Source organism: Rutidosis leptorrhynchoides, chromosome 1 (genome assembly GCF_046630445.1).
Source record: "Rutidosis leptorrhynchoides isolate AG116_Rl617_1_P2 chromosome 1, CSIRO_AGI_Rlap_v1, whole genome shotgun sequence".
In the NCBI taxonomy this organism is placed as follows: domain Eukaryota; kingdom Viridiplantae; phylum Streptophyta; class Magnoliopsida; order Asterales; family Asteraceae; genus Rutidosis; species Rutidosis leptorrhynchoides.
In genome coordinates, this window is record NC_092333.1 from 71,057,445 (window position 1) to 71,081,658 (window position 24,214).

General features: G+C 33.1%; 1 long non-coding RNA gene across 5 annotated transcripts; it reads left to right on the forward strand.

The window, feature by feature from the left end:
* Positions 1-251: 251 nt before the first annotated feature.
* On the forward strand, positions 252-23,552 carry LOC139886464 (uncharacterized). 5 transcript variants are annotated; one of them, XR_011772452.1, is made up of 3 exons: positions 252-575; positions 21,645-23,004; positions 23,389-23,552. It is a non-coding gene; the product is annotated as an uncharacterized lncRNA (long non-coding RNA). The 5 variants fall into 5 exon arrangements; XR_011772453.1 differs by lacking the exon at positions 252-575 and adding an exon at positions 625-663; XR_011772454.1 differs by lacking the exon at positions 252-575 and having other exon boundaries at positions 19,828-22,640; positions 22,723-23,004.
* Positions 23,553-24,214: the final 662 nt, after the last annotated feature.

A 24,214-nucleotide genomic window follows, 5' to 3' on the forward strand; every position in this document is an offset into this window, starting at 1 on the left:
AAGCGTCGATGGTGGTGTCGTAGTGGCTATTATAAAAAAAGAAGATTAAAAGTGTGTTTTGTGCCTTAAAAAAAAAAAGAAAGAAAAAGAAGCTACAGTCAGATTGCTATAGTGTAACAGTTTCCCGTTGTCCATATTTAGTATGTAGGATATAGTATAATGTGTTACCCCTGTGAGAAGTGAATTCGATGGTATTTATATACATATCAACTCCCGTAAATGGTGTCAACATACTATTGGACAATGACAAACGTTAACAGTAACTCCCTCTCCACTCCTAAATATATCCACCCTAATTTTCCTTCTCCACTAAAACCCTCGCTTTCTCCCTCTCTCCCTCAACTTCATCATCCACCATCACCACTACCGCCATCACCCCCGCTCCCACCGCCGTCGGCCACCACTGCCACCACCATTACCTCCGCTACCACCAATATCGACCAACGCCACCTCCGACGCCACAAAGCCGACTGCAACCCCCAATGACCCAAACCAATTGCGTTTCCCATAAATTGTTGGAATTAACTCGCTGTTACGTGAATTTTGGGCTCCATCGACTGCTTTTGCTACTACAGGTACCGCCGATGCTTCTCCGGTTGCTTAAATTGATTTCCTGTACCACTGCAACCACCAACGTCGCCACCACCGTCGCAACCACCACAGGTTTTAGGTTTTCTAAATTATACTGAGACTATCTTCTCCGTCGATTTTCATTCGTTTGGCCTAAATAGCTGATAATGTTGATTTGTGTTGGCATATTTATTAAACATATAGTAAGAACTTTAAAAAAATCCATTATAAGATGTCTTTATGCTGCAATTGATGTTTTAAATGATCAAGGTTTGTTGGTATAATAATATTTTTTTTTTACTCTATATATGTTTGTGTTATGAATAATCTGGGTTCAATTAAACCGAAATTACACAAAGAAAAGCAACCTGGAAGCTTGAGATCAAGAACAGCTACGAAGTTGACTTTTATTGACTTATTCACAATTGAAATTGATACAAGAATTTGAGAGAGAAATGAGTTACAATTGTAATCGGAAAACTGAATCTAACAAGAACGATGTCTGTATTTAAACTAGCTACTAACAGAAATAACGAATTCGGTTGTAAGTTGTTGCAGGTCAATCTGCTACAAGAAGGAGATGGCACGTGCTGGTCTCGTGCCTTAAGTCAACTCTGTAACAATCAACCAGCCCACGTGACTTGCACACTTCACACTAACGACCATTTAACGGCATTAACCTTTAACCTAACGGTCACTAACAAAATCCATAACAATCCCCCCTTCTTGAAACATTCTTGACCTCAAGAATCTATATCTTCATACCGAAATTCAGGGAATCGTTTGATGATTTCTTCAGCCAATTCCCACATTGCATCATCAATTGACCCACCAGACCACTGAATCAACCAATAGACACCAGCAACACTGCCTCTTTTTGCAATCTTCCGATCCAAAATCTTAATTGGAACTGCAGTTATCATTGATGTATGATCCATAGCTGGCATTACTCCCATCATAACTGGATCCGTTCCTTTATGCAACTTGAGCTGAGAAATGTGAAACACTGGATGAACTTGGGATGTTGCTGGTAACTCCAATTTGTATGCAACTACTCCTATCCTCTCTATCACCTTAAAAGGTCCATAGTATTTTGGTGATAGCTTATGAAAGGCTCCCTGTCTCAAGGTCATTTGTCGATAGGGCTGAAGTTTCACATAGACCCAATTCCCTACCTCAAACTCCTTATCTGTTCTGCCCTTATCAGCATAATGTTTCATTCTGGCTTGAGCTCTCTCAAAATGGTACTTTAGTATGGCTAGAGCCTCCATTCTAGCCACCAATGATCTGTCCACAGACTCCACAGTACTTTGCCCCTTTGTGTACATCACTGTATCAATTGGGGCTTGTCCATATACAACTTCATAAGGTGTTGTACCAATAGATGTATGATAGCTAGTATTATACCAATACTCAGCTAAAGCCAACCAATTAGACCATTCCTTAGGCTTTTCTCCAGTCATGCATCTTAAGTAGCACTCAAGACTCTTGTTGACTATTTCTGTTTTACCATCAGACTGAGGGTGATAAGCTGTGGATAAGTTGAGTTTGACCTTAAGTCTTTTGAAGAGTTCCTGCCAAAATGTGCTCACAAACACCTTATCCCTATCACTCACAATAGCCTTAGGTAAGCCATGGAGTTTGTACACATTATTGAGGAATAGCTGTGCTACTTGTATTGCTGTAAAGGGATGAGATAAAGCACAAAAGTGAGCATACTTGCTAAGTCTGTCCACCACCACCAAAATTACATTTTTACCCCCTGACATAGGCAGACCTTCAATGAAATCCATTGAAATCTCTTCCCAAATCCTTTGAGGCATAGTAAGTGGCTGCAACAATCCAGGATATTGTGTCAAGTCTGACTTGTACTTCATACAAGTAGCACACCCTGTAACAAATGCTCTCACATGGTTTCTCAACTTTTTCCAATAAAAAAATGCAGTGAGCCTCTTGGTTGTGGCATGTACACCAGAATGACCACCAATGGGGTCATCATGAAAGTGTTGAATCAACTTATTTCTTAATTCTTGATTTGCTCCTACTACCACCTTTCCCTTCCTGAGTAGTTGACCATTGTTGACTAAATAGTGCTTTGAATGAACTTCTTTGGCTAACAGCTTAACCATAAACTGCTGCAAGTCCACATCATTGTCAACACTCATTTGTACCTCTTCCATTATGGTGTCACTGATGGTAGACATTTGGATTTGAAATAAGTGTCCACTGCCCTGCACCCTTGACAATGCATCTGCCACCACATTTTCACTTCCTTTTTTGTAAACTATTTCATAATCGTATCCCATCAACTTTGGAAGGTATTTCATTTGAGTGGGTGGGGAAATTCTTTGATCCAACAGATATCTCAAACTAATATGGTCTGTTTTGATTTTAAAATGTCGATCTAAGAGGTATCCCCTCCATTTCTCTAGTGCCACCAACACTGCTAAAAACTCCTTTTCATAGGTTGAAAGTGACTGATGCCTCTTAGACAAATTTTTGCTCAAGTATGCCAATGGATGACCATCTTGAAGTAGAACTGCACCTAATCCACCTCCTGAAGCATCAGTTTACACCACAAACTCTTTGTTGAAATTTGGTAACCCCAAAATAGGTGCAGTCTGCATTGCCTCTTTCAATTGCTCAAATGCTACAGTAGCGTGGTCAGTCCATTGAAAGGCATCTTTCTTAAGCAATTGAGTTAAAGGGTAAGCTATACTAGCATATGCCTTGATAAATCTTCTGTAGTAGCCAGTGAGCCCTAAAAACCCTCTCAATTGCTTTAATGTTTTGGGAATTGGCCAGTCTTTCATAGCAGCTATCTTTGTGGGGTCAGTAGCCACCCCATGTTCAGAAATAACATGCCCAAGGTACTGAACTTGAGTAGTAGCAAACACACATTTGGATTTTTTAGCAAACAAGGTATTTTCTCTCATGACCTGCATCACCAACCTCAAATGCTCCAAATGCTCTTCAATTGATGGACTGTAGACCAGTATATCATCAAAGAAAACCAGTACAAATTTTCTTAAGTAGGTCTTGAATACCTGGTTCATTAATGACTGAAAGATTGATGGTGCATTGGTGAGCCCAAATGGCATCACTAAGAATTCATAATGCCCTTCATGGGTTCTAAATGCAGTCTTAGCAATATCTCCTTCAAACATTCTGATTTGGTGGTACCCAGACCTTAGATCAAGCTTTGAAAAATATTTTGACCCATTAAGCTCATCAATCAATTCTTCAATGATAGGAATTAGGAATTTATCCTTGACTGTGTTCTTATTTAACTCCCTATAGTCCACACACATACGCCAACTCCCATCCTTCTTTTTAACCATAACTGTAGGAGCAGAAAAAGGACTTTGGCTATGCCTTATAACCCCTGTATTTAACAGCTCACCTACCATTTCTTCTATTGCATTCTTTTGAGTAGGTGGGTGCCTATAAGGCCTTACATTTATGGCTTGACCTTCATCTTTCAAAGGAATTCTATGGTCATGTGACCTCTTAGGGGGTAGCTGTGTAGGAGTAACAAAAATGTCATCAAATTGGGTAAGCAGCAAATTCACCTCTTCCTCTATAGTAGGGTGAAAGGACTCGTTCATATACATTATAAACGATTCACAATAGTTGATTACATCGCGAGGTATTTGACCTCTATATGATTCGTTTTACAAACATTGCATTCGTTTTTAAAAGACAAACTTTCTTTACATCAAAAATTGACGGCATGCATACCATTTCATATTACATCCAACTATAATTGACTTAATATTAATCTTGATGAACTCAACGACTCGAATGCAACGTCTTTCAAAGTATGTCTTGAATGACTCCAAGTAATATCCTTAAAATGAGCTAATGCACAGCGGAAGAATTCTTTAATACCTGAGAATAAACATGCTTTAAAGTGTCAACCAAAAGGTTGGTGAGTTCATTAGTTTATCATAATCCATCATTTCCGTAATAGTAATAGACCACAAGATTTCAGTTTCTATAAATATCCGTACACTCGCAAGTGTATAAAAGTATTCTATAAGTTGTAGGCACCCGGTAACAAGCTTTAACGTTCATGTTTTACCCTCTGAAGTATACCAGATCAGGTGTGTTTAAAAATACCCTCGAAGTACTAAAGCATCCCATAGTCAGGATGGGGTTTGTCAGACCCAATAGATCTATCTTTAGGATTCGCGCCTACCGTACATAGACAAGTAGTTTAATGTTACCAAGCTAAGGGTATATTTCTGGTTTAAACCCACATAGAATTAGTTTTAGTACTTGTGCCTATTTCGTAAAACATTTATAAAACAGCGCATGTATTCTCAGCCCAAAAATATATATAAAAAGGGAGTAATGAAACTCACAATACTGTATTTCGTAGCAATTATGTATATGACGTAACTGAACAAGTGCAGGGTTTGTCTCGGATTCACGAACCTATATTAAGTATATATATTTATATGTTGGTCAATATCTGTCTAACAATTTAGGTCAAGTCGTAGTGTATCACAATCCTAATGCTCGAGACCGACATGCAAAAGTCAACAAAAGTCAACTTGACCCAAAATGACTTCCAAAATCTATACATGTTTATTATATAACTTATATATAGTCATTTTATATATTTAAATATATTTATCAGATCTTATTATACTAAATAATACAAGTCATTTATTAATAAATAAAAATTTATATTTAAATTCATATATGATAAAAATATACTTTTATATATCTCAAGTAATAAAATTTATAAAATTCACTTGATATCATAAAAATATAGTGGTATGTATTATTAATGTAATTATATTACGTGTGGTAAAAATATCTTTGTACGCATATTTATTTGATTAAATAATATTGATAATAATAATAATGATACAAATAATAAAAATATTAATTTTTAGTAATAAAGATAATTTTAGTAATAACATCAACTGATAACAATTATAATAATAGTTTTAATAATAATATTAAAATTAATAATAATTCAGTTGGCCATATCTTTTAATCCGTTCATCGAACCCACACGATTTCTAAATGAAAAGTTATTAATTTTTCTTTAGCTTTTTAACGACATGCATATCATATACCTTATCTCAGTAGCATATGTATCAAATTCGTGATTTATCATAAACTATTTAACGACGAAACTAAGCATACAAACATGCATAATCATATATACTCGAGCACTAGTCAGGGATACACTATGAATATAAAAAAAATAAGATATGAATGCTCACGTATCAATATTGTGATTCAATATTGCAGGAAAGTACGTAGACGCAACGAAAATGATAAACGTTAGGTTGACCTCACGAGCAATACCCTCGAACAATACCCATAACCTCCTTAGCTATAACCCATAATTTCCTTAGCTCTATCCAGTTTGAAAACTTATTTTGAAATCGTCTGAATATAATTCCGTCGTAGTATTTTATGTATACTAATAATATCTTGAAATAATACTAAGTAAATATATATATGTAATTCGATTGAGAGAGTTTAGAGAAATATATTTTCAAGTTTCTATGAAATAATGAAACCTATTGAATTCTATTTATAATAGATTTTTGAATTATTAAAGTGAATTATTAAAGTATGAATTATTAAAGTGAATTATTAAAGTATGAATTATTAAAGTGAATTATTAAAGTATGAATTATTAAAGTGAATTATTAAAGTATGAATTATTAAAGTGAATTATTAAAGTATGAATTATTAAAGTGAATTATTAAAGTATGAATTATTAAAGTGAATTATTAAAGTATGAATTATTAAAGTGAATTATTAAAGTGAATTATTAAAATATGAATTATTAAAGTTAAAGTAAAGTAAAAGTAAAGTAAAGGTAAAGTTAAAGTATAGTAAAAGTATAAAACTATGTACGTATAATACGCGTATAAAATATATATATAATATTAATTTAAATCGTTATATATATATATATTTAATAAAATAAAATATAAATATCGTTATCTTTATCATACTGGTTAAGTAATGAGTTGTCAAAAAAATAGATTTCTTAAATCACAGTGGACCTCATAACATAGGCCCGTAATCATATCATAATGTATCTGATAATTCAATCATTTGATATTATCTCTTAATTTTGTCGATAAATATATCGAAACAAATATGTTTATGTAAAGTATCATATATCTAATACTTTGTTAATGTTTTCAGTTAATATTATATATTATATATACATATCTATATACACATAATTGTTCGTGAATCGTCGAACACGGTCAAAGGGTAATTGATTACATGAATGTAATTCCAAACTTTTTGAGATTCAACATTACAAATTCTGCTTATCGTGTCAGAAACATATAAAGGTTAAGTTTAAATTTGGTCGGAAATTTCCGGGTCGTCACATAGGGTGAGCATGCTTTGGTATAGCAGATAATTGACATAAAGTGACAGGATAAACATACAGGTACATTGATGACAGTTGGGCTTGATTCTGGCCCAAACTCCTGACCATTCTTTTACCCCCAGCCCACTGAAGCATAGGTCTCTTTGTACCCCTTAAATCAATCTTCTTTTGATTGTGGTAAAAGGACATGGTCAACTCCTCAAAATTCCACTTTATCTCACCCAAAGTACTTAACCACTGTATTCCCAACACTACATCACAGCCACCTAATGGAATTACTACCATGTTACTAGTGAAAGTCTCACTGTTCAATGTCCATTCCACACTACATCATTCTTTTGCAATGATGTTGTGTCCCCCTGGCACTATGACCTGCATTGGAGCCAACTCTTTCAATTGACAACCCAATCTTTTAGCCATTTCTATGTCCAAAAAGTTGTGAGTACTGCCTGAATCTATCAGAATATGCACCCCTTGCTTCCTGATATGCCCTGTGACTCACATGGTTTGGTATGTATTTATAACGACCCTCATTTTTCCATCTATATAATGCCCGAACAAAAGATTTAAGTATAATGAATAAACTCTAAGTACTAATAAAAGGTCGTTATATACATACGAAATTAACGAACGTTAAACGAATAATAAATTTTATTCAACAACGTACGCGTAAGAATTTTTATATAAAAAAAAATTTATGTCATAACATGATTACATATAAAATACGTATATTAATTTTGTATTTAGTTAATATATTATACAATTAATAAATACAAGTATATATAAATGTAGTAACATATATAAAACTAATAAAATTATAAAGTAATAATTTAATTAAATAAAAACCACATTTAGTAATTATAATTTTATAAATACCGAATATATATTTATATTTATCAAAATTCGTATTTAATAATTAAATAAAAATAGAAATTTAGTTAGTTAACATTTTTAGAACTATGAAATATATATATATATATATATATATATATATATATATATATATATATATATATATATATATATATATATATATTTTTTTTTTTTTTAAAAAAAAGTAGTATTTTTTTATATATAAACTAGATCTAGATCCATTTTTATTTATTTTATTCCTACTTTTAACTTTACTTTTATTTATTTATATTTTGAAATGGTGGCATGACTGGCCATAAATACTTTTAATTTTTTTACAAGACACTAGTTATTTTTTTATATAAACTTTTGTATTTTTTTTATTTTATCTTTACCAAAAATTGTAACTATAAATACCATAGCCTAGTTCACAAATTTTGTACACTAAAAACTTGAAGAATTCTCTCTCAAACCTCTGCAAAAATTATTTTTGTAAGTTCTCTATATTATTTTTATAGTTTTTATTTAGTTTTTATCATATTTTTGTGCTAGTTTAATGTTAAATACCAAATAAATACGAAATTAATTATAATAAATAATGTAAATACATGATAATTAGTATTAAGTATCCTAATGACTATAAAAATTATTTTTATGAATTATACATTCGAATTTATATTTATTAAAAATCAAAAACTGATTTTTTTTATATTCAGTATATATAGATAATGAAGAAATAAATAGTAAACAATTTTATATATTATGTTTTATAATTTTCTCTTGTTCCTTAGGTCATAAAAGTAATTATTAAAATTTATGTTTGATTTATTTGTCATTTTAAATAATTAATTTGTATTTTCTTCTACTTTTGCTACAGTACCGGAAAATCTGTTTTAAAAATAAAAATAGAATTTAATGATATAACATGTTTATGACTACAATAATCAATGGAAATTACTTAGGAACTAATAAGAAAGTTATAAAAATTATTTTTAGAATTAATAATTATATATTTCAATTTAATTCCGAATTTAAACTAAAAACAATACAAAAGTTGAATTAAATAGTTAAACTATTAATATAAATGTACAAATAATTTTTTTAAGCTTAATACACTATATTAGGCATACGAAAATTTTAGATGAATTAATTGAGTTGATATAATAATTATTACTTTATAAACTTTGATTTATCTTGAACCGAAAAAGAAATTAGAAATAAATACTTTTACACCATAACAAAAATTTATAAATTTTTCCTAAGTTTATTTTGGTCAGTAGAACCTAATAAAAATATAAAATGTGTTGTTAAACTTGTTTATCTATTTATTTGTATTTTAGCTATAAAAAAAATTTAATATTTAATACATAAAACTTAATATTTATGTATAGAAAATTTTTATAATGTTTTATACATGTCACTTACTGTTATGAAATCAATAAAACACTTGTTAGCATTTTTAGATAATTATTGGTACTTATATTGACATAAAACTTAAAATTAAACTATACATATTTTAACATATAATATATATATATATATATATATATATATATATATATATATATATATATATATATATATATATATATATATATATATATATATATATATATACATATTAACTTGATATTAATACATACCCATTCATAAAACACAATTTCTATGTATAACACTTGTTTACCTACTTAAATATATCCTACTTATTATTAGGATTTAAAAACCAAACAATCTTAATAACGATAATACAATCGAACTTAAGTAAATACTTATTGTATAAAGTATTTAAAGTGTTGTATTCCTATGCGCACCTAAAAACGTATTGGAACGTTATATTAGATGGGTATAGATCTTGATCTTTCTCGAGTGGATGGACGCTCGAAAGTCAAGGCGGAGAGTTTGGATTACCGAGTTAAAGGATCCTGTGGCTCAGAAACCTATGACCTGAAAAGGCCATTTTAAATTAAAAGTGTTAGATTGGATGCTTGTCTAGTATGAAAAGCCTTTCCAAAACGATAAACCTTCTTTAAACTTACTATAAAAGAAAATACTTACACTTATCATAATACGGGCAAAACATCTAAACTATTCTCAACTTATTCTTAGGTTGACTTCTCTGTGCTTCGATCATCCATACTTTCTCTTTAAGGAATACTTTCACTCATTGAATTACTAAGGTGACTTTCATAGCCCCACTCTTATTGCTATAGCACTTTTTATACTTACTGGGGTGAGACACATGCTGCTTTTATACTTTAAACAACTTAGACACAAGTACGAACCTAAACTGTACTATGACTAGCTTATGCTACTAAGACCCCACAGTGATATTTTTTAATTGCTTTCAGGATAAGGCATTCTTAATTATTGGGGGTAGGCATATCGGTAGTAACGTTCCCGATACATTTGACCGCGATGTCTTTGTATTACTTAATAATGATTTAAACATGGTGATAAGGTACTGTCAACTTATCATCGGGGAAACAAAACAAACGTTTAGTCTAAAATATCACGAATCAGTACTACTTTTGGATCTGCGTGATCTACTTTTATAACAAATCTTGTGGTCTAAGAACAAACGGTCAATCATATTTGTTAAACCTATGAATTTCACTCAACCTTTTTGGTTGACACTTTTAGCATGTTTGTCTCAGGTACTGAATGATCAGGACCTCTATATCTACTGCTTATGTGATGACTTACTTGGCTAGGATCAAGACTTATCGCACATTTATTACTACTGCATTTAAACAATTACATATTTCTTTTGTAACGACATTTCATTTTCCGCTGCGTACTCATTTCAGTTAATTTTATCATTTAGTATTGTTCTCGTATTATAATATGTTGGTTTATTTGATATTAGTAACGTTTCTTCCAGACCCTATTGGGAGGACGTTACAGATTGGTATCAGAGCATAACCAGGCTGTTATAGAGAACCAGGATTGCATTTTATGTGTGCCTTACTTGTTAGCTAGGGTACCTTAGCGATCTAGGAAACTATAACCTTTCCTGCCTTAGACTTTAAATCACTTAGGATTACCTTAGAATGTTAAAGCAAAGAGTTCAACCCTACCTCTCATTCTTTACAATCCTAGCTTAAAAATCTAATCAAAATCTCTATCTTAATGTTAGGATGTCAAGCTATCATCAAATAAACAAAATGACTCTTTTCAAACCAGCTGAGAAAGATACTGAAGGATCTTCTACCGAAAAATCAGTTCGAAGCCCACTTTATAGTCCTCCTTCACCACCAATGAACTATAGCCCGAACACTCGTTACAACTCGCGTGGGTCTCCCGAATATTATCCAACCCCGAGAAATGAAAGCAAAGGAAAACATCATGCCAATACTGCTGACTCTCATCAACCGATGAATACTCCCAAACGGAATGCTCTTCAAGACCTCCCTAACTACGATAGTGACTTCTCAGGTTATGAGCCTGAAGAAGAGCCTATTAAAGAATCATCTGAAAACTCATCTCGAAAGAGAAAACAACCTGAACCCGCCGCCACTAGAGAAGCCGATCCATTATTTTGTAATAACATGGAACACGTAAGGGTGAAGTCTGATATCTTCAACCTTCAGCGAAGTTGTGATAAGAATAAAGAGTATAGTAGGCGCCAAGTTGCTCGGATAGAAATGCGTCTAAACAACCTAGAAAAAGAAAACACAATCTTGAAAGAAATCATCAAAGAGTCCTTCGACTCTCAAACTGAAAAACTAGAAAAACTTGTGAAAAATAACATGGACAAAGTAATGGAGACAGTAATGAAAGTGAAGACTGAGGAAGAACGGAATACCCGTTGGGGAAAGCAATCTCTTGCCTACCTCCAAGAACTAGTTGAGTCTAAGATGAAAATAGAGAAAAACCGAATCAATCATCAACTGGCTATCAAGGATTTCAACAACAACTTTGTCAACAGCCGCATCACTAACCTCTACGATAATTTTGAATACCTCCACGAGAAACAAAAGGAGAAAAATGAAAAGATAGAGAAATTTATGAAGGAAGCTGAGAACGAGAAAAAGAAGAACTAAAACCTACCTTTTGTTTTCCTATTTTCCATTTACCCATCTATGTAAAGGCTTATGCCTAAACTTTTTCCATTCCAAACTCGTGTAATAAAGGCTTATATAATGCCTCGTTTCCAATAATGTTAAGTGTTTATTTAAGCATATTGTCTTATTCACCTATGTGTGTTGTGCAAACGTTATAAATCATGATTGTAAACTTATAACATCTTGATTCTTCAACTAATAATGTATTTATGTATTGAAGTTCAATGGCTCACTCAACTCGTGGTAATAACAACAACAACAACAACAACAACAACAATCTTATACCAAATGTCACTCTTTCTACTGAGCAATTTCAATTGCTGCTAGCGGCTGCCCAAGGCAATAACAATAACAACAACAATCATAATGTTCCTTCTAAAACTTGCTCCTATAAAGATTTTAAGAACTGTAACCCACCCACTTTTAGTAGAAAAGAAGAAGCCGTAGAACTGGTCCGATGGTTTAAAAAGCTAGAATCAATCTTCCGTATCTGTAACTGCGGAGATAATGATCGAGTGAAGTTTTCCACAAGTTCACTCACTGGCAATGTTATGACATGGTGGACTGCTCATGCCAAATCTGTGGGAATAGATAATGCTAATACTACCCCATGGGATGAACTCAAAGGCATGATGATCACTAAGTTTTACCCAAGAAGTCAAGTCCAAAAGCTCGAGGCTGAGTACTGGGAACTCAGAGTTAAAGGAACCGATATCGAAAGCTATACCAATCATTTTTTGCAGCTTTCTACCTTATGTCCCGAAATGTTCCCAACTGAAGCCCGCAGGATAGAGCGGTATATCGAGGGTCTACCCGAGGATGTTCAAGGGAATGTGATTTCTGCCGAGAAGGTTACTGTGGATGCTATGATCCACATGGCACAGAGTTTAATGATGGCTAAACGTAGGAGAGTTTCGGTTAATAAACAAGTCGAAGTTAAAAACGGTGACAATAAGAGGAAATTTGAACCATCTCAGGGTTCAGCTCAAAATGTTAATAAGAAACCGGCGAATGGTACGAGACCCGGTTATCAGGGTACTAGTCCGTTTTGTTCTAAATGTGAAAGGCATCATCCGGGAAAGTGCACTGCTGTGTGTACAATATGTAAGAAGATAGGCCATGCTGCAAAGACTTGTAGAACCCTACCTCAGAATAGAGCCATTGTTCCGGCTAGAGCTCCTCCAACATGCTATACTTGTGGTGAAAAGGGGCATATTAGCCCGAATTGTCCAAAGAAGAAAGCTACTCCAGCTACTGGAGCAAATGCTACAGCCAAAGGTCGTGCTTTTGTGATTACTGCTGCAGAAGCCAGTGATGAGGATGAGGTCATTACCGGTACGTACCTCGTCAATAATTGTTATGCCACTATTTTATTTGATACGGGAGCCGATAAGAGTTATGTGTCAAATGAGTTTTGCACCCTTTTTACTGAAAAGCCCCAAACCCTACAAACCAGACGATTAGTAGAAGTGGCTAATGGGAAGTTAATGAAAGTTGATAAAATATATAAAAACTGCAACCTAATTCTAGCCGATAAGGAATTCAAGATAGACCTTTTGCCGGTCGAGCTAGGTAGTTTCGATGTAGTGGTTGGAATGGATTGGTTAGGTCCATTGAGAGCAGCCATCATGTGTTTCGATAAGACCGTTCAAATTCCTTTAGGAAGTGGAGAAACTCTTATTATCCAAGGCGAACGAAGTTGTTCCAATCTTAATATCATCTCATGTCTTAAAGCCCGTAAGTACCTTGTGAAAGGTTACTCCGCCATACTAGCTCACGTTAAAATGATCGAATCCGAAGAAACGCGTATTGAAAACGTCCCGGTTGTTAAAGATTTTCCCGATGTGTTTCCTGAAAATCTCCCTGGTCTTCCACCACCTCGTCAAGTTGAATTTCCAATCGATTTATCTCCAGGTGCTGCACCCATTGCTAAAGCACCGTATCGTTTAGCACCTTCCGAAATGAAGGAACTTTCTAACCAACTCCAAGAACTTTTGGATCTAGGTTTTATTAGTCCAAGTTCGTCCCCGTGGGGAGCTCCTATCTTATTTGTCAAAAAGAAGGATGGTACGTTGAGAATGTGTATTGATTACCGAGAACTCAACAAGCTTACCATAAAGAACCGTTACCCGTTACCTCGCATTGATGATCTATTCGACCAACTTCAAGGGTCAAGCGTTTATTCTAAGATTGATTTAAGATCCGGTTATCACCAGCTCAGAGTCAAGGAGTCCGACATTCCTAAGACTGCATTCCGCACCCGATACGGACATTACGAATTTTGTGTTTTGCCTTTCGGTTTAACCAATGCTACAGCCGTATTTATGGATCTTATGAACCGTGTTTGCAAGCCTTACCTTGATAAATTCGTTATTGTTTTCATCGACGACATCTTGATCTATTCTAAAAGCGAGAAAGAACATGAGCAACATTTACGATTGATTCTTGAACTCTTAAGAAAAGAAAAACTCTACGCAAATTTTTCTAAGTGTGAGTTTTGGCTTAGAACCATACAATTCCTTGGACATGTTGTAGATAGTAATGGAATACATGTCGATCCCGCTAAAATCACCGCTGTTCAGAATTGGGAAGTGCCAAAGACTGCGAAGCATATTCGCCAATTTTTGGGACTTGCCGGTTACTACCGAAGATTTATTAAAGATTTTTCTCTTCTTGCAAAGCCTCTCACCAAGTTAACTCACAAAGGGAAGAAATTCGAGTGGTCCGAAGAACAAGAGTCTGCATTTAAGATTCTGAAAGAGAAGTTGACCACTGCTCCGATCTTATCTTTACCTGAAGGTTCCGACGATTTTGTTGTCTACTGCGATGCCTCGAAACAAGGGTTCGGTTGTGTTCTAATGCAACGCAAGAAGGTTATCGCTTATGCCTCCCGACAATTAAAGAAACATGAAGTTAATTACACCACACACGATTTGGAGTTAGGTGCTGTGGTATTCGCTCTGAAGATGTGGCGACATTATCTATACGGTACTAAGTTTACGATATTCACCGACCATAAGAGTCTTCAGCATGTCTTTAATCAGAAACAGCTAAACATGAGACAGAGACGATGGCTCGAATTGTTAAATGATTATGATTGTGAACTAAAGTATCATCCGGGAAAGGCAAATGTAGTTGCCGATGCTCTAAGTCGAAAGGACGAAGTTAGGCGTGTTCGTGCCTTGAATCTTAAGATCAAATCGAATCTCATCTCTCGAATCTGCGAAGTTCAAGTTGAAGCTATCAAACCTACACTTATCGAAGGAGAAGGACCTATAAATTTCGAAAACCAACTGCAAGTTAAGTCCAATGGTACAAGATACTTTGGTAATCGAATTTGGGTTCCTCGTTATGGTAATCTCCGTGAACTAGTCTTGGATGAAGCACATAAGACTAGGTATTCTATTCATCCCGGTTCTAGTAAAATGTATCAGGATGTGAAAGAGTTCTACTGGTGGCCCAACATGAAAGGCGACATTGCTACTTATGTGAGTAAATGTCTTACTTGTTCGAAAGTCAAAGCCGAGCACCAAAAGCCTTCTGGTCTTCTAACTCAACCCGATATTCCACAGTGGAAGTGGGATGGTATAGCTATGGACTTTATTACAAAATTGCCTAAGACTGCAAATGGCAATGATACGATTTGGGTCATAGTTGATCGTCTCACTAAGTCTGTACATTTCATACCAATCAAAGAGACTGACAGAATGGAAAAGTTAGCTCGACTCTATGTTAAAGAGATTGTTACTCGTTATGGTGTCCCTACTTCTATTATCTCGGATCGCGATAGTCGATTTACTTCCAATTTCTGGAAATCCTTGCAAGCGTCTCTTGGAACTCGACTCGACATGAGTACAGCTTATCATCCGCAAACGGACGGTCAAAGTGAACGAACTATCCAAACTTTGGAGGATATGCTACGAGCATGTGTTATCGATTTCGGTAAAGGGTGGGATAAACACCTACCTTTAGTCGAGTTTTCTTACAACAACAGCTATCACTCTAGTATTAAAGCTGCACCATTCGAAGCTTTATACGGTCGCAAATGTAGATCTCCGTTGTGTTGGGATGAACTCGAGGACAGACAATTAACTGGTCCTGAACTTATTCATGAAACTTCCGAAAAGATCGTGCAAATCAAGAAGCGTTTAGAAACCGCTCGTAGTCGACAAAAGAGTTATGCCGACTCTCACCGAAAACCGTTAGAATTCCAAGTTGGAGATAACGTTATGTTAAAAGTATCTCCTTGGAAAGGTGTTATCCGCTTCGGTAAACGAAGTAAACTCAGTCCGCGTTATGTTGGACCTTTCAAAGTTATTCAAAGAATCGGTCCCGTTGCGTATCGATTAGAACTTCCAGCTGAACTAAGTCAAGTACATGATGTGTTTCATGTCTCAAATCTGAAAAAGTGTCTCGCCGAAGATACTCTTGTTATTCCTTTGGATGATATCCGCATTGATGAGCAAATGCACTTTGTCGAAGAACCTATAGAGATTATGAAAGAAGAGGTCAAAGAGACTCGTAAGAGCAACATACCTATTGTTAAAGTCCGTTGGAATTCGCGTAGAGGCCCCGAATATACCTGGGAACGCAAAGACCAAATGATACGAAAATACCTCCATCTCTTCCCAACTGTTGATGAAGCAGACGGGAACTCCACTTAAAACTTCGGGACGAAGTTTTCATTAACGGGGAGGTACTATAACGACCCTCATTTTTCCATCTATATAATGCCCGAACAAAAGATTTAAGTATAATGAATAAACTCTAAGTACTAATAAAAGGTCGTTATATACATACGAAATTAACGAACGTTAAACAAATAATAACTTTTATTCAACAACGTACGCGTAAGAATTTTTATAAAAAAAAAATTTATGTCATAACATGATTACATATAAAATACTTATATTAATTTTGTATTTAGTTAATATATTATACAATTAATAAATACAAGTATATATAAATGTAGTAACATATATAAAACTAATAAAATTATAAAGTAATAATTTAATTAAATAAAAACCACATTTAGTAATTATAATTTTATAAATACCGAATATATATTTATATTTATCAAAATTCGTATTTAATAATTAAATAAAAATAGAAATTTAGTTAGTTAACATTTTTAGAACTATGAAATATATATATATATATATATATATATATATATATATATATATATATATATATGTATATATATATATATTTTAAAAAAGTAGTATTTTTTTATATATAAACTAGATCTAGATCCACTTTTATTTATTTTATTCCTACTTTTAACTTTACTTTTATTTATTTATATTTTGAAATGGTGGCATGACTGGCCATAAATACTTTTAATTTTTTTACAAGACACTAGTTATTTTTTTATATAAACTTTTGTATTTTTTTATTTTCTCTTTACCAAAAATTGTAACTATAAATACCATAGCCTAGTTCACAAATTTTGTACACCAAAAACTTGAAGAATTCTCTCTCAAACCTCTGAAAAAATTATTTTTGTAAGTTCTCTATATTATTTTTATAGTTTTTATTTAGTTTTTATCATATTTTTGTGCTAGTTTTATGTTAAATACCAAATAAATACGAAATTAATTATAATAAATAATGTAAATACATGATAATTAGTATTAAGTATCCTAATGACTATAAAAATTATTTTTATGAATTATACATTCGAATTTATATTTATTAAAAATCAAAAACTGATTTTTTTTATATTCGGTATATATAGATAATGAAGAAATAAATAGTAAACAATTTTATATATTATGTTTTATAATTTTCTCTTGTTCCTTAGGTCATAAAAGTAATTATAAAAATTTATGTTTGATTTATTTGTCATTTTAAATAATTAATTTGTATTTTCTTCTACTTTTGCTACAGTACCGGAAAATCTGTTTTAAAAAGAAAAATATAATTTAATGATATAACATGTTTATGACTACAATAATCAATGGAAATTACTTAGGAACTAATAAAAAAGTTATAAAAATTATTTTTAGAATTAATAATTATATATTTCTATTTAATTCTGAATTTAAACTAAAAACAATACAAAAGTTGAATTAAATAGTTAAACTATTAATATAAATGTACAAATAATTTTTCTAAGCTTAATACACTATATTAGGCATACAAAAATTTTAGATGAATTAATTGAGTTGATATAATAATTATTACTTTATAAACTTTGATTTATCTTGAACCGAAAAAGAAATTAGAAATAAATACTTTTACACCATAACAAAAATTTATAAATTTTTTCTAAGTTTATTTTGGTCAGTAGAACCTAAGAAAAATATAAAATGTGTTGTTAAACTTGTTTATCTATTTATTTGTATTTTAGCTATAAAAAAATTTAATATTTAATACATAAAACTTAATATTTATGTATAGAAAATTTTTATAATGTTTTATACATGTCACTTACTGTTATGAAATCAATAAAACACTTGTTAGCATTTTTAGATAATTATTGGTACTTATATTGACATAAAACTTTAAATTAAACTATACATATTTTAACATATAAGATAAATATATATATATATATATATATATATATATATATATATATATATATATATATATATATATATATATATATATATATATATATACATATTAACTTGATATTAATACATACCCATTCATAAAACATAATTTCTATGTATAACACTTGTTTCCCTACTTAAATATATCCTACTTATTATTAGGATTTAAAAACCAAACAATCTTAATAACGATAATACAATCGAACTTAAGTAAATACTTATTGTATAAAGTATTTAAAGTGTTGTATTCCTATGCGCACCTAAAAACGTATTGGAACGGTATATTAGATGGGTATAGATCTTGATCTTTCTCGAGTGGATGGACGCTCGAAAGTCTAGGCGGAGAGTTTGGATTACCGATTTAAAGGATCCTGTGGCTCAGAAACCTATGACCTAAAAAGGCCATTTTAAATTGAAAGTGTTAGATTGGAAGCTTGTCTAGTATGAAAAGCCTTTCCAAAATGATAAACCTTCTTTAAACTTACTATAAAAGAAAATACTTACACTTATCATAATACGGGCAAAACATCTAAACTATTCTCAACTTATTCTTAGGTTGACTTCTCTGTGCTTCGATCATCCATACTTTCTCTTTAAGGAATACTTTCACTCACCGAATTACTAAGGTGACTTTCATAGCCCCACTCTTATTGCTATAGCACTTTTTATACCTACTGGGTGAGACATATGCTGCTTTTATACTTTAAACAACTTAGACACAAGTACGAACCTAAACTGTACTATGACTAGCTTATGCTACTACGACCCCACAGTGATATTTTTTAATTGCTTTCAGGATAAGGCATTCTTAATTATTGGGGGTAGGCCTATCGGGAGTAACGTCCCCGATACATTTGACCGCGATGTCTTTGTATTACTTAATAATGATTTAAAGATGGTGATAAGGTACTGTCAACTTATCATCGGGGCAACAAAACAAACGTTTCGTCTAAAATATCACGAATCAGTACTACTTTTGGATCTGCGTGATCTACTTTTATAACAAATCTTGTGGTCTAAGAACAAACGGTCAATCATATTTGTTAAACCTATGAATTTCACTCAACCTTTTTGGTTGACACTTTTAGCATGTTTGTCTCAGGTACTGAATGATCAGGACCTCTATATCTACTGCTTATGTGATGACTTACTTGGCTAGGATCAAGACTTATCGCACATTTATTATTACTGCATTTAAACAATTACATATTTCTTTTGTAACGACATTTCATTTTCCGATGCGTACTCATTCCAGTTAATTTTATCATTTAGTATTGTTCTCGTATTATAATATGTTGGTTTATTTGATATTAGTAACGTTTCTTCCAGACCCTATTGGGAGGACGTTACAGTATTGGTGCCAGTCAAAGCACTTAGTGAGATCTGAGGTGTTTCTTCTAATGTAATCTCTGCATTTTCAGTGTATTAACACTCCTCATTCTCCACTACTGGCTCATTACATTCTTCTTCTATTCCTTCCCCCAATACTTCAAGTGAAAAGATTTGTCCACCACACTTATGACCTGGCATATATTTCTGGTCACAATAGAAGCATAAACCCTTACTTCTCTTTTCATCCATTTCCTTCTGAGTTAACCTTCTATTCATACTCTTCTGATTGTTAAAAGGTGTGCTAGGTAATGCCAGTTGTGTGTGTACAGGTGGTACAGTAATACTTTTAGTTGCAGCAGGAGTATATACATTATTTCTAACACCATATGCAGTTGTATTGACTTTAGGTGCTTGAAGCAATGGAGTATACCTTCTTTTAGTAGCAGCAATGATATCTTCCTGCAACTTGGCCAGGCTATATGCATCCTCCAGTGATTTTGGTTTAAACATCCTCACTTGCAACTCTATCTCTTTCTGTAAGCCAGCCAAGAACAAACTAATGGCCTGCTTGCTACTAATCTCTACTTTGTTGAGCAACAATTCGAATGCATCATAAAAGCCTGCACTGTACCATTCTGCCTCAAATTCTTAAGATCTGCAAGTGGATCTTCTATAGTTGTATTAAATCTTTTGAGGATAGCTTCTTCATATAGCAACCAATCCACTTCTTCACCATGAATTTTAACAAAATGTTGGTGCCAATTGAGTGCTTTTCCATACATGTGTATTGAAGCTAATCGGACTTTATCTTCTTCTTCCACTCTATCAACGGTGAAAAATTGCTTACATGTATACATTCAGCCAGTGACGTCATCTCCATCGAATTTTGGAAATTCGATTTTTGTTAACCTAGTCCACTGGTTACTACCTCTGCTGGATGATCCTTCTCCATTTTTAACCTTCTGCATATCATTAGCCAAATATTGTTGCTGTACCACGACTCCATCAATTCGGCCATTGATATGCTCACTCAAATTGCTAATACTCTGATTCAACTCAGCTACGGCACTTCGAAGTAATTCAGCAAAGTTTTCTTCTCCGGTAGCAGATCCGGTAGCCGAACGAGTCGCCATCACCATTTCCTGAAATTAACAGTCGATTCTCAGAATCGATGCTCTGATACCAAATGTTATGAATAATCTGGGTTCAATTAAACCGAAATTACACAAAGAAAAGCAACCTGGAAGCTTGAGATCAAGAACAGATACGAAGTTGACTTTTATTGACTTATTCACAATTGAAATTGATACAAGAATTTGAGAGAGAAATGAGTTACAATTGTAATCGGAAAACTGAATCTAACAAGAACGATGTCTGTATTTAAACTAGCTACTAACAGAAATAACGAATTCGGTTGTAAGTTGTTGCAGGTCAATCTGCTACAAGAAGGAGATGGCACGTGCTGGTCTCGTGCCTTAAGTCAACTCTATAACAATCAACCAGCCCACGTGACTTGCACACTTCACACTAACGACCATTTAACGGCGTTAACCTTTAACCTAACGGTCACTAACAAAATCCATAACAATTTGAAAATGAATTGTTGCATTACAGCTCGAATCATAAATGTTTCTTGCATTATAGGGAGTATATATTTATGTTTGATTAGTTGAGCAGATTCAATTACTTAAAAATTAAAAAAGGTATAACCCCTAGAAGCGGTTTAATACGGTGAAATGGCTAGCTATGGTAGCAAGTTCAGTTGGGTTTATGTCAACAGGACTAATGATTAGCAAAAAAATCTATTAAAAAACTGAGTGATTCATAGGTAAACGGATCAAAGTTGCTATCTTTTATAAAAAAAACTTATTTTGGTTACAGGAGATACTTTAATTGCATAATTAAAGGTAACAGAACAACGAAATTATAAACTGGTGAAGGAGGAGGAGGAAGGGGTAATGCTGCAAATGTAGGAAAAAGAAGCCATATTACTGTGGAAGGTCGAAGTGCTGACAAGATAATGGGAGTTGAAGAAGAGGGTAATGTGACCCCTGTACCAGATAGGGTATATATATGTTGTCCGTATTTGATAGCTTAGGGTTACAAAGCGTTGTTATATTTCCTGTTGTCTAAACTATATATTATTATTTGTATATGATGATCAACTTTTATATGTTCATTTAATGCAGGTTCAGGTGGGTACTTCGGTACTTCTCCTATGTACAAAACAGGAACAAAGTTGGGCAAGGGGTGGTTTTGGCCAGGTTTATTACGTGACCCACAGAAGACGTAAAGGGTTTGAAATCCAAATAAATATAAAAGAATGATATAAAGGATTTGAAACCTTAGATTTATAAAACGTAAAACTCTATAAAGTCCTCTATGTTTTATAAGACGTGACTCACCAAGTCAAAGAAACCTAAGTAAAAAAAATTCCTTATATGTTGAAACCTTAAGTTAATAAAACGACAATTCAAGAAATTGTTCATACTTTTGGTACTACTTTTGTCTTAACGTTTATGTGTTCTTATTAATGTTGAATTTTTAATTTTTATATATGTTGGTGGTAATGTAGGTACAACTTATTAATATGTAATGTTAGCATCAGGTGGCTATTTGATTTCAACAATGGTGGACGTAAGCGGGTCAATAAGTACCTCTTTGTCATTGACTAATCTTGAAGGTATACTATTTTAGACCTGTAGATAATGTACATAATATATTATAATTAACTTTTTTATTGATACTCCATCATGTCCATTCCAGAATTACAACCTGTTGTTTTCAACTTTATGCAAATATTCTGAATGTTGTTAAGTAGTTGTAATATTGTTGTTGGTTGAAAGAAGTGTTGCTGTAGTAGCTTTTATTATCAGTGTGAGTTGATGCTTATGTTGGATTAAGTCATTTTCTAGAAATTTTTTGTACTTTATTTTCTCATTCTATTTTCCATCTATAGGTGATTGTATTATTGTAAGTTATACGATAACAACAGAGAAGGGGTCATCAACCCACGCCCAACTGTTAGGGTTACGGCATCTCACCTCGGTATCTCGCCTTTCTCTACTTCTACTTCCAAATTCGTCTTCTCAATAATCGATATGATTCTTCAATGTTAGGGGAAATTTGTTTTCTTTCTTCTTCGTCGTTTGTTAACTCCATCTACTTCATCTTTTCCAGGGTTCTATTCATCACATAAGCGTAAGGAATTAACTTCTACATCTTTTCCAGGGAAGTAAGCGTAAGCCGTTAACTTCTATTCTGCTTTTTCCTTCTGATTTTGTCGCTTTATTGTTATCGTATTTGATTTTGCGGAAATTTTAGTAGTATCTGAAGTTTTCTTCATGTTATTGCTGGATGTTTTTTGCTCCATATTTTTTTTTCCATATTGTATCGTATTTGATATTGTTTCCTTATTATATGCTTTTCTTTAATAGTATTATATGTTCAAATTGTAATTCTTTGTTGCATGTTTGTGTAGATTTTTTGCTGCAAAATTTTTATTACTGAATATATGTGATGTTTGTGCTGCTATTAGGTGTTTTTTCTTTTTTTTTACTTTTATTCTTATCTTTCTTTTTTACTAATTGTGGTGTGTTATTCATAATGTTTGTGCTGCTATTAGGCTTTGTTTCTTCCATTATCAACTATTGGCCGAGCAGCAGCAGCAGCTTCCATGATTTACCTGATATCTTCCATCTTCTACAGTGTTGAGCTCTTCAAGTAAAAATTACCACTTGCTATTTTATTTTTTGTGTGTGCTGACTTTGTGAATCCTTTATGCTACAGGTGCTCTGTTAGAAATAGGAGGTTATGTATATTATTTGTGGAAGAGTGGATTGATGATTTTTAGAAGTTAGATTGATCTTGAAAGCTTTTCTTTTATTGCTTATTGCTTGCTTTGCTTGATTACAAATGAGGGGTGAAGCCCTCTATTTATACTACTCAATGGAGTAGTCTAGATCACTCCATCATCTACTACTATCTAGATATTTCCTAGTATTTCTAGACCTAGATATTTTACAAGATTATTCTACACACATTCTACACACTTTCACTACTACATATTACAAGAAGCTTCTACATAATGGGCTATAATCTTGATCCAAAATATTTGTATACTTGCAAGCCCAAATCTAAAACACATAGCCCAAAATCAAGTTTAGTTTCCAACAGCCCCCCTTAAACTTGATTTCGTCACTCCGAGCATATTCCGTAATCTCTGAAATGTCTCGTGTTTTAGGGGCTTTGTGAAAATATCAGCAACTTGGTCAAGTGACTTCGCGTACTTTATCTGCACCTCTTTATTTGTAACACACTCCCTTATGTAATGGTATTTTGTATCGATGTGTTTGCTTCGATCATGGAAGACTGGATTCTTTGCTAGAGCAATCGCAGACTTGTTATCCACATATATCTCTGTAGGTTCCTTTTGAAAAAACTTAAGCTCA